The sequence below is a fragment of the Odontesthes bonariensis genome, chromosome 5 (assembly GCF_027942865.1).
Source record: "Odontesthes bonariensis isolate fOdoBon6 chromosome 5, fOdoBon6.hap1, whole genome shotgun sequence".
NCBI lineage: Eukaryota > Metazoa > Chordata > Actinopteri > Atheriniformes > Atherinopsidae > Odontesthes > Odontesthes bonariensis.
In genome coordinates, this window is record NC_134510.1 from 6,969,017 (window position 1) to 6,980,830 (window position 11,814).

Here is an 11,814-nt window from a genome sequence, read left to right on the forward strand (position 1 = left end):
TGAATTAAAAGCTACTGTTTCTGCTCCAATCAGAGAATTTCAATTTCACTGCTTATATCCTGACTCCACCTGAAAAAGCAAACGTGAACCACCGAGCCCTTCTCTTGGGTTTAGTTTGGCTCCAGTGCAAATGTCATTATTTGCTTTGTAGTCTGAAGTGTCTTGATGGAAAAACAGAAAATAAAAAACAAAGGAAAAAACTCAAATGAAGTGGAAATGCAAATGAATAAAAGCAACAGAATTGGTGATTAAATGATAACATGAGTGAAGTGTGGAACTTCATAGTCCACCCAAGCTTTTATCAGATGATTATTTCACCACATTGAATTTGTATGAAGCGATGGACTGTATGTAATCAGACATAATACATGACAGTGACATGAAAATAATATTTACATCATGTTTATTTAGTCTTTTTTTTTTTTTTTTTTTTTTAGCATTTTGAGGTTTGGATGAAACTCAGTGACATCTTGTTCACTAATCTTTCGTTGAAGTTCAGCTTTTCAGTGGCACACACCATACACCAAGACTAGATTTCAAATAATCCAGAATTTTTTATTTAATTTCCAAGTACTCATATAAATCATTAGTTTATTGACTAGATGATTTTATGCAAAGCAAAAGTCAGTTATATTTATTTGGGGTGGCTGTAGCTCTCCAGGAAAAGCAGCCATCTGCCAGGTTTGAGGTTGTTGGTTTAGTTACCGGCTTCCCCAGACCACATGTCGAAGTGGCGTTGGGCAAGACACTGAGTCCCACGTTGCCTGTGTTGCATCCATCACAGCACCTTGAGTGGTTAACTAGGAAAGCCCTATTTAAGTACAGTCCATTTACTAAACTTTTTGTAGAACACCAGTAAAGGCAAAACAATTAAAAAAATTCCATATAGCAACAGCATTGTGAAACACTGTGTTACATCTTTGAATATAATCAGACCTGGACCTGAATTATATGAATTTCCCTCATAGGCCTCCCCTTTGAAATTTTACTGAACTTATTTACATCCCTTTGATATTCCATGGTATTCTTTTCTATAGTAATTATACTAATTATAATATAAAAGTAGTGTTATTTATGAGTCATGTCAGCATACCGATAAGAAGCTGTGCAGACACAAAAAGCTCAAACCTAACTTTTTTTTTTCTGCAATAGAAATAATTATTTTAGAATGATTGGGGGGATTTATTAGGTAAGTACATCTGCATTAAAATAAACATAATACAAAGAAATGACTTTTCTCTTGAGTCTGAGGAAACCTCAGCTTTGAGTATCATCAGTCAATTAGTCAAGTCAAGTCAAGTTAATTTGTATAGCACATTTCATGTACAAAACCATTAAAAGTGCTTTACATAAAATAAAAGCATTGCAGCACGAGTGGAAGAAGCATTAAGAATACATAAAAGAATATGAAGAGAAACATAAAATAATTCAAATGAATTAAAAATGATTAAGTCAAGATTACATTACAGTTTTAAGTTGTCATCAGTTTCATAGACATGGTGAGTATGTACCCTTCGCCAATAGCTTGGTCAGTAAGCAGGTACTAACCATCTGTACAGCACTGATGATAGCATAATTGCTAGTTTTCCCCATATAAGTTTATGAAACAAAATGACTTGATTAGATTTTGGATAAGATAATTTTGGGGTGTAGAACTGACCATCAGACATGACAGCATCAGCTCCACTGTCAAATACACCTGTTTTCATCACTTTTGCAGAATTCAGTGTTACATTACATTCTTCCAACATGTGAGCTCCAGCTTCCACCATGTTTGTACTGCAGCCATATGATGTCTGCATTACTGATGCAACTCCATCCATACTTAGGATATACTATTCCTAGAAAGTAATGGGATATTCTTATTATGGTAAGAAATTATACTGCTATGTCATTGTATAGTATGTTATGGCACAGCCCTCACCTCACAGCCTGTACTATTCCTTTACTCAGATGAAAGAGAACTTGAACTGGCAACGTGGAAAAGGGCTTCTATACACTTTTAACTGATTAGCCTCCACATATACTGTTACCAGGTGGTTAGGATCCCATTTCCATGCATGCTGGCTGATTGTTGTTTCCCACTCTTCGGCTTTTACAGTGTGCGTATACACACATACACATAGAATATGATTATAGCTGATTTCATTTGATTCAATTTTATTTAGGTTATTTTTTCTACACTTTTTGAAGGTATTTTTATACATATTTTTATTTTGTTTTAATCGCATCTTAATGTACATTCTTATGGGCTCTTATTACATATTACTTATTTCCTTTCAATTCTGGCAGGAGCACCCTTGGGGATTTCTGATGCACACACAGTATGCTGAATGTTTACAAACATAAATCCTGTTAACCTTGTAGCACCCAAGCATATGAATAATCATTAAAAAAATAATTTTGGCTCTTCTTGCATCTTTTTGGGTGGGAATAAAATAATATGTAAAATAATTATATAATATATAATAATATAATAATAATGAAAAAAATACTACACATGAATGTAAATAATGTATGTAAATTTTAAAAATCAAATAATGTAATGTAAATAAAAATATAAATTAAAAATATAATGTAAATAAATAAAAAGCTTGTTGCATATCTGCAACTGTGGGTGCTACAAGGTTAAAAATCTAAATGCTCTTCTCAGCAGTTGTCATGGTTTGAACTGATTATTGTCTGCTGCAGCTTGGAAATTGACTCCAGTTTAGATCCAATCAGAGCAATCTTATTGCGGATTTCACACCTTCCTGCCATACTACATTGCAATAAACATAGTGTGGTTCTTGTAGCAGCCAGCCTGTCAGTCAAGGCCTCCATGATAGAGAAAGCGGGAGCATTGAAAAATTGTTATGGAGGTTTTACACGTATATACAGCTAGAAATAAGGTCCAGGTTTTAAGAAAACTAACTTTCCCTTTAAAGGAGAATTCCGGCATTTTTACAAACATATCCCATCTGTTGGAGACCAAGGAAAGTTGGTCAAAGGGAAAACCGCGAGAAATGTTCATGCCCGCTGCGCAAAGTTGTCCAATTGCGCTGATTTCCATGAAAGCGGGCTCTATCGGGCAAGCTTTTAACCTTTCCTGAGGCTCTTAACGTGTATCAAAATACTTTTTACCGAATTGGCCGTGGTAGTAGCAATACAATTCAACCCAGGGGCTAACCATACCATTAGCTAGCACAGACATTATACATTTTGAGATTTCAAAAACAGCGTACTTACCTTTCTCAGCTTCCGTGTTCCACAGGCGTGCGCACAAATTAATCGATCGCCGGAGTCATACACTGGTGGTGTTATTCTTCAGTGTGATAGAAACTAGAGCGTGATCACTGATAGTGATGGGGATGATTTGGGTGTCTGAAATATCACTCATCAAAGAACTGCTAACTAAGGTGCTGTTTACACATACCCGGGTATTTTGAAAAACGAAGACCTTTCCCTTCGTTTGTGCCTTTCGTTTATACACAAACGGAGTTTTTTCTTCCGAAAACGAAGCTAAAAAAAACTCCGGCAAAAGTGGAGATTTTTTAAAAACTCCGTTTAGCGTTTGTGTGTAAACTGGTTGAAAGAGACGAAAACGGAGTTTTCAGAATGGAATGCGGAGTTGTCGTCATAGTACAGAGCCCCGCCCCTATCTGGCAAGCATGGAGGTACTAGCAGCATTTCTGTTGTTGAGAGCTATACTCGCTTGTGTGATTTTGAAAATTACAGTCATACAATGTATTGAACAACAAAGGCGCATTACGGCGCGGAGAGCAGCAATTGCGGAGCTTCTGTTGGCAGACAGAGCCCGGCCATACCACTGCCAGGCTTGGCGTAATTTAACAGCTCCTGATAGCGTATTTATGCGGATCAATGTAGACGTGGGTTTTTTTGAAAACGGGGCTGTGTGCACCAAGTTTTTTTTTTTAAAACGAAGGTTAGAAAATATGTGTTTATCAAAATACCCGGGTATGTGTAAACAGCACCTAAGAAATAATATATTCTTGAATATGAGTGGTGTACTGGTGAGAGGAAGGTGTACTCTTTGAGACTGGGGTGGTGGGAGTGCCAAGCATCACAAAGACCAAAATCATTCATATATTGTTTAACAATATTTGTGGACTGCCAGTTCCGCTGACTTCCTGTAGTACTGCACCTGTCCACTCCTTAGTCAGATACCATGTTAAAGTCTGAGTGATCAGAGAGTGGAGTGAAAAAATGAGGGGTCATCAACATTTGGACCATATATATATTAGTAATGCATAAATTCACATTTTGGGTCAATAAGTTAAGTATTATAAATCTGCCTTCTGGATCTATGACTGTGTTGTTTACTGTGGAATTTACTCTTCTACTTATCAGAATGGCTACAGATCTTTGTCTGGAGTTGTAACAGTCTGAGTACACATGAGAAACTGTGCTGTGGTGAGAACATCAGCTGCAGTCTTTGATAAATTAATCTCCTGTAATAAAACAACAACTGTCCAGTCATCGACCCACACAAACCCTTGATCAGGGATCTGTTGATGCTACTGCTACATGCTAAGTGAGGCCGATCAGCGTCTGCGTCGGGCGACTCTCCTGTGTCTGCGGACACCAGAGGCCCTACGGACTCTCCGGCGTCTGCGGATGGGACGAGAAGCCTGTCTGCGTCTGCGTCGTGGCATTGTTACAAAGGTGTGGTGACCATCTTGAGGAGGGCATTCTATTTATAAACTCTGGAGATATCACTTTGTGATGTCATGGACAGAAACTGTGACATTTTTCAGTAAAACTGACCAACATGAATAATATGATAACATTGCCGTGATGTCATCACGGTGATGTTATCATAGATGTCATAACCGTGATGTTATCATAGATGACATCACCGTGATCGTCACATTGACATTGATGACATCGAGGGATTTCACATCATCAACTTGACAATCGATTACATCAGAATGATGTCACAGTAATGTATTCAGTAATTAGTTATCTTCACTCTGATGTCATCAATAACATCACTGTGATGTCACAGTGGTCACACTGACAATCAATGACATTAGAGTGACATCACAGCAATGTCATCGTGGACAGACCACAACTTTATAAATTATTTCAGTCCGTCATATATTTTCCTGAGAATGAATCCGTTCTTAATGTTGGTCAGTTTTACTGAAAAATGTTACAGTTTCTGTCCATGACATCACAAAGTGATATCTCCAGAGTTTATAAATAGAACCCCCTCCTCAAGATGGTCGCCACACCTTTGTAACAATGCCACGACGCAGACGCAGACAGGCTTCTCGCCCCATCCGCAGACGCCGGAGAGTCCGTAGGGCCTCTGGTGTCCGCAGACGCAGGAGAGTCGCCCGACGCAGACGCTGATCGGCCTCACTTAGCATGTAGCAGTAGCATCAACAGATCCCTGATCAGGGGTTTGTGTGGGTCGATGACTGCAGAGCAGTTTTCGGCAGGTCCAACCTGTTCAGTTATGTTGAAAGGACCAAATTTTAACATTCTCTTTTTATTCTTTTCTCACAATCATTCTGTAAACAGTTGTTTTTTTAAAACTCTTATTATTTGCTTTTACCTGGTGGTTATGACCACTGAGACCACACTTTGTGCTCACACAGGACACATGCCTTTGAAAATGAATGTAATCTGCACTCGTATCAGGCACATGCACCAATTTTTGCCAACCTGGTCGATTTGCTGCCAGATTCGTTGACTTTTCAGCCCCCGTTGGCTCTTTTTTTTTTTTTTTTTCTTTTCCAGAAAAGCGACTCTCAACAAATTTAACAACTACTGCCTGAGCTACTTCATAGAAAAGAGAGTTGCTCAGGTTGCTACACTCTGCTGTGTTGCTAGCTAATATAATAGTCCTTTATGACCTTACAAAGCAAGTGACATCATTGCACCTGATGTCATATATGATGTCATACATGAAATGGAATTTTGAAGAATCTCACTATGGGAGATGCCGTCCTTTGTCTCCTGCTGCCTGCCAGATAGTTTAAGCTGATTTTGAGCTTTTTAGCTTCAAAAGCTTCAAACCTCTTCAAATGAAAAAAAAAGCTTGTTTCATGTGAAATATGACTCAACACAAGATGTTTTCAAGATTTTTTCACTTAACAAGATATTCAAGATGTATTGTATTGTAGTAAAACAAGTCCCTATATCTGGCTGAAATGGTACTTGTTAGGCAGTTGTGTCTTATATTAAGTGTAATGAGATACTCAATGAGAAAAATATACTTGGTAAGATTTAGATTTTTTCCAGTGTGTGTGTGTGTGTGTGTGTGTATATATATATATATATATATATATATATATATTCTGTATGTATATATATATATCTATATCGTCTCCACCAACGACACCAAGTCAGATTCCTTGTAAGTTCAAACCTACTTGGCAATAAATTCTGATTCTGATTACATGTCCACAGGTAGAAAACATTGGTCTGCATCTGGCTCATCTTCCATAAGCACACTTCCTCTGTCAGCACAAGTGTGGCGTCACTCTTTGTGATGACCAGGCGCATAGTGGGTGTGCTTCAGGGAATCGTTAAGAGAAAAAGCCTGATGATTTAAAACATCAAAGCAGCTGAAGGAAAGAAAGGGAATCTTTACAGAGTAAACCTGCCTGAATGTCTGAAGCTGAAGCTACAGCTCTGCAGTCCCGGACTCACAAACCCCTGATCAGGGATCTGTTGATGCTACTGCTACATGCTAAGTGAGGCCGATCAGCGTCTGCGTCGGGCGACTCTCCTGCGTCTGCGGACACCAGAGGCCCTACGGACTCTCCGGCGTCTGCGGATGGGGCGAGAAGCCTGTCTGCGTCTGCGTCGTGGCATTGTTACAAAGGTGTGGCAACCATCTTGAGGAGGGGGTTCTATTTATAAACTCTGGAGATATCATTTTGTGATGTCATCTATGATAACATCACTGTGATGTCACTGATGACATCGCTGTGATGTCATCTATGACATTCCATCTTGTGAATATTGCTTTTGTGATGTCATAACGTTTCTGTGCTGTTGTCATCACACAATTGTGGAACTGAAAACATTATTTCAGTCCGTTATTGATTTTCCTGAGAATGAATCCATTCTTCATGTTGGTCAGTTTTACTGAAAAGTGTCACAGTTTCTGTCCATGACATCACATAATGGATGCCAACAAGTTGTTATGTCCATGATGGTAGAAAAACTACGGTTTAGTAGAAACCTTCAAGCTTCATCTTACTCTTCGTTCTCCATCTTTCTCCAATGCCTGAGTTTGTTGTTGTTGTTGGTGGTGAAGAGGTCAACACGAAGTGGCTCTACAGCTGCCCATTGATGAATAGTTTATCCACCGCGATGACAGCTCGGGAGCCTCCCTCCATGAACTTCATTTGGATGGGGAACAGGAACAGGACTTTCCAGGATTTCTTTGGGAAACTGGTCGTTGAAGTCTGTTCCTCGCAGCGACCCCTCACCTGAACTTTCTGTTTGTAGTGCTCGAATTTGGCCACAATAGGTCTTGGTCTGCGGGCATCAGGTCTGTTCCCTCCCAGGCGGTGGACTCGGTCAAAGGTGATGTTCTTCACTGTATCTCCCGGAACTTTAAGTTGTGTTTGGATGAAGCTTTTTATTGTTAGTTCAGGATCTTTGTATGCCTGCTCCGGGATTCCAGAAAACACCAGGTTGCTTCTCATACTACGGGACTGGAGATCAATAATAGATTCTTTAATTTTTTTGTTTTCGTCAGAGATTCGGCTCATTCCCTCGGAGAGGGATTTCACCGATCCTTTGAGGGTTGCGTTTTCTGCAGCCAGCGTGTGCACCTGTTGCTGGCTGAACTCCAACGACTCCCGTAATGCCTGAAACTCTCTGTAGAATCTCTTAACAGAGACAAACGGGCATCAAGACTATTTCTTGTCGATTAATGTTAAAATGTCAGACGAATCATTACCAGCTTGAGACGTCTTACCGGGTGACTCTTCGTTGCGACTTCTTTTGGAGGTTGAAGCCACTCACACACTCTCACACTCACTGTCCCATCCCATTTTTGGTTTCTGATATACTCTCATCCTTGTGCTTCCATCAGATGTTTCAAACAAAAGGATCTCCACAGGAAAAGTTTTATGTCTCTTGAGCTGCTGTCAGGCTTTAATTTAATATAACTTATGAGCATAGCTCGTCTAAAGTCCAGCAGAGTGAAAGAGTGGTAGAATGAACTGGAAAACTTGGTTCTATAGACTGTTGAAAACACTGTCTGTTGTTGGGAGGAAAGTCATTACACTTGTACAGTGAGTGTGTAAATAATTTACAGTACATTTACAGTAAACACAAAGCAATAAACTCTTTAAGCTTTAAACTTTATTCCTGTATTGTGGAAGCAACAGACAATTGTACAACAGACAGCGGTATACACTGAGTTGTGAACAGTCGTCAAAATCAATAATACGAGTAGATTATGAATGAGTGTATTCTGCCCAGGGGCAGAGTTGCATTGTTCCGAGCCTCAGGTAGAGTGAAGTTGATATGTCCCACACCTCTGTTAATTAGTTTGAGCTTCTATCTTAGTCCGAAAAAAGCAGTGGAGATCATCATCAATCCAGCCAAGTGCTAGTTTGGTCGGTCCACCATAGACTTTCTGGGGCACAGAGTCACGAAGGACGGGGTTGTTCCCCTTCCGTCAAAAGTGGAGGCCATCACCACTTTTCCACGCCCAGTCACTGTCAGAGCCTTACAGGAGTTCCTTGGCATGGTTAACTTTTACCACAGTTTTCTCCCCGGGGCTGCCCAAACCATGCATCCCCTGTACGAGGCTCTGAAAGGTGCCAAGCCTAAGCACACTGTGGACTGGAACCCGGAAAGAGACAAGGCTTTTGTGGACGCTAAGACAGCCCTGGCTAAGGCTGCCATGTTGGCCCATCCCGCCTCCTCTGCCCCAATCGCACTTACCACGGACGCCTCGGACTACGCGGTCGGTGCGGTTTACGAGCTGGGACTGGGCAAGTGTCGGATGGCGAGGTACACTCCAAGTAGCTCCCGGTCGAAGGTACTATACTTCCGTTCACTGGGACGTAACTGCCTGCTGAAAAAGGCGAGAGGCTGCCAAGCATTACCCACCCACTGCTCGTAAACCGCACCGACCGCGTAGTCCGAGGCGTCCGTGGTAACTGGAAGGACGCCAGTTCACCGTTTTTGTGGACCACAAGCCTCTGACCTTCGCCATGTCCAAAGTCACTCAGCCATGGTCCGGCAGGCACCAGCGGCAGCTGACTTACATCTCAGAGTTCACGACGGACATTGCACACCTTTCTGGGAAGCACAACCAGGTTGCAGACTGCCTCTCCCGTGCTGTTGCAGGGGCGGTCCACCTCGGTTTGGACTACGGCAGCATGGCAACGGAGCAGGCCACAGACCCGGACGTGCAGGCTTGCCGTTCATCCGCTACTGGGCTGCAGCTTCAGGATGTGGCATTCGACGACGCTGGCACCACTCTGCTTTGCGACATCTCTATGGGCTCCCCTAGGCCTGTTGTGCCTGCGAAGTGGAGGCGGCCTGTTTTCGACGCCATCCATAGCCTCTCACACCCCGGAACTAAGGCCTCACAACGGGCTGGTGGCAGCAAAGTTTGTGTGGCACGGACTTAAAAAGGACGTGAGGGACTGGGCAAACACCTGTGTAGAGTGCCAACGTGCCAAAGTACACCGCCACACCAAAGCGCCACTGGAACAATTTCAAGTGCCTGAACGACGTTTTGACCACGTCAACATCGACCTAGTTGGCCCACTTCCACCCTCGCAGGGTTACACTCATGTACTCACTATGGTCGACAGGACCACACGGTGGGCAGAGGCTGTTCCACTGTCATCCATAACATCAGCGGACGTGGCACGGGCATTTATTGGCACCTGGGTGTCCCGTTTTGGCGCCCCTTCAGACATCTCCTCAGACCGTGGCGCACAGTTTACTTCCGAGCTTTGGAACGCTGTCGCAGGGAGCTTGGGAGTTAAACTCCACCGCACCACGGCCTACCACCCCCAGAGCAATGGCCTCTGTGAACGATTTCACAGGTCCATGAAAGCCTCCCTGCGTGCCAGCCTGAAGGACAGTTCCTGGGCTGACAAGCTCCCATGGGTCATGCTGGGCATCAGGACAGCGCCGAAGGAAGACCTCCAGGCCTCCTCCGCAGAGCTGGTCTACGGTCAGCCACTGCAGGTCCCCGGGGATTTCGTCCCCAGCACCACGACCCCTTGGTCAGCCACACTCCAGCGCTCCAGCCTGTTAGACAATGCCAAGCTGTTTGCTCCACTTGCTACCTCCTGCCATGGTCTACCAAACTCTCACGTCCCCAGTGGCCTACAGTCTGCTGGGTATGTTTTCATTCGTGTGGATGGGCACCGCGGACCTCTCCGTCCGCCTTACGAGGGCCCTTTCCGTGTTGTGGAAACTGGGGACAAGCACTTTGTGGTGGACATTGGGGGCAAACCGGAGTGTATTTCTGTGGACCGCCTTAAACCAGCTCACCTTGATCTGGCCAGGCCAGTTGAGTTGGCGCAGCCCCCAAAACGGGGACGGCCTCTGACTAGGCCCCCCCTTTCCGTTCCTCCTGCCCCTCGACCATGCCGCAGGGGAGCCCCACAGACAGCCACTGAGGGGGCGGTTCCGCACTCTCAAATCCGGCGGAGCCGCACTGGACGTTTGATTCGCCCCCCACGCCGTTGATATTTTTTTATCAGGTTTTCTGTTAGAGTGAATTCTGGGGGGGCATGTGTAGTGCTCTCAACACTGACGGCATAATTCACTTTCTTATATGTGTTCTGTTATCTGTTATGTTGTTGGTTCATCGTCTTTAATGTTTTGATGCATTTAATAGTTGCGGTCTCTTTAAGAGATCCGGTGACGTTTCATGATAACAGCTGTTCTGTTGATGCGCGAGCTGTCAGTTGGAACTGTCAGTTTTTGTCAGTTGGAACTGTCAGTTTTGTCAGTTGGAACTGTCAGTTTTTGTCAGTTAATAAACGCGACTCACAGAGTCTTAATGTGAGAAGTTTTCGGCTCATCTTTTCGCCTAAAAACAACTTCCACAGTCTATGTTAATGTCAATTTGTAAAGCTAGTAATACTACAATTGGTGTTAATCTGTCTAATGTAACTACTGTAGCTGACATTCATTGTTTTTATGTTACCGTTTCTGTTACAGTTTCACAAAAAAGACTTCAACTAAAGATACCTGAATTTTCTTCATTGTTTCGGGCTCTTTTTTGGAGTGTATTTTACTCGCTGTCTACACTGTGTACTGCACACGCACGGTCAGGGCAGAAGAGACTGCATTGACTGGATTGTAGTCCTAGTGTCCTGATTACATTTTATATTCATTATTCATGCTCATGTCACATATCTACACATTTATTGTATTTGGATTTCAATAGAGAAGTGGTTGATTTTTATTCAGACTTGTATTCGAATTCACAGGCTACTAATATCCATCTGTGTGGCAGAAGCTGCAGTAATGAAATGTGAACGACACGGGCTGCACTGTCAGGAATTAAGAAAGTAACTTTATTAAGTTTAAAATTGCTCAAGTAATAAGTAGCATCAATTAGTTAAGTATTTCATCATGTTTTCAACCGATGCTGTTCATCCTTTAAAGCCAGAGTGGGCAGCCCACAGAGCGCCTCTCTACAGTTCCAAAAACTAACTGCCAGCCTGTGAACTCATTCACTTTTATATAAAGGCACCGCTTCCTTAAGTATCTGATGTGATCCTCCGAAGCTCTAGAGTCTAGAGCATGAAACATAGGTTACCATGGTGACAGCTCCTGGTTGTCATAAGGCAGGTCACAGGC

General features: G+C 42.8%; 1 protein-coding gene across 1 annotated transcript in view; it reads left to right on the forward strand.

Annotated features, from left to right (window-relative positions):
* The window catches only part of cdk14 (cyclin dependent kinase 14), a 226,944-nt gene that overhangs the window by 37,307 nt on the left and 177,823 nt on the right, over positions 1–11,814 (forward strand). The window lies entirely within an intron of this gene.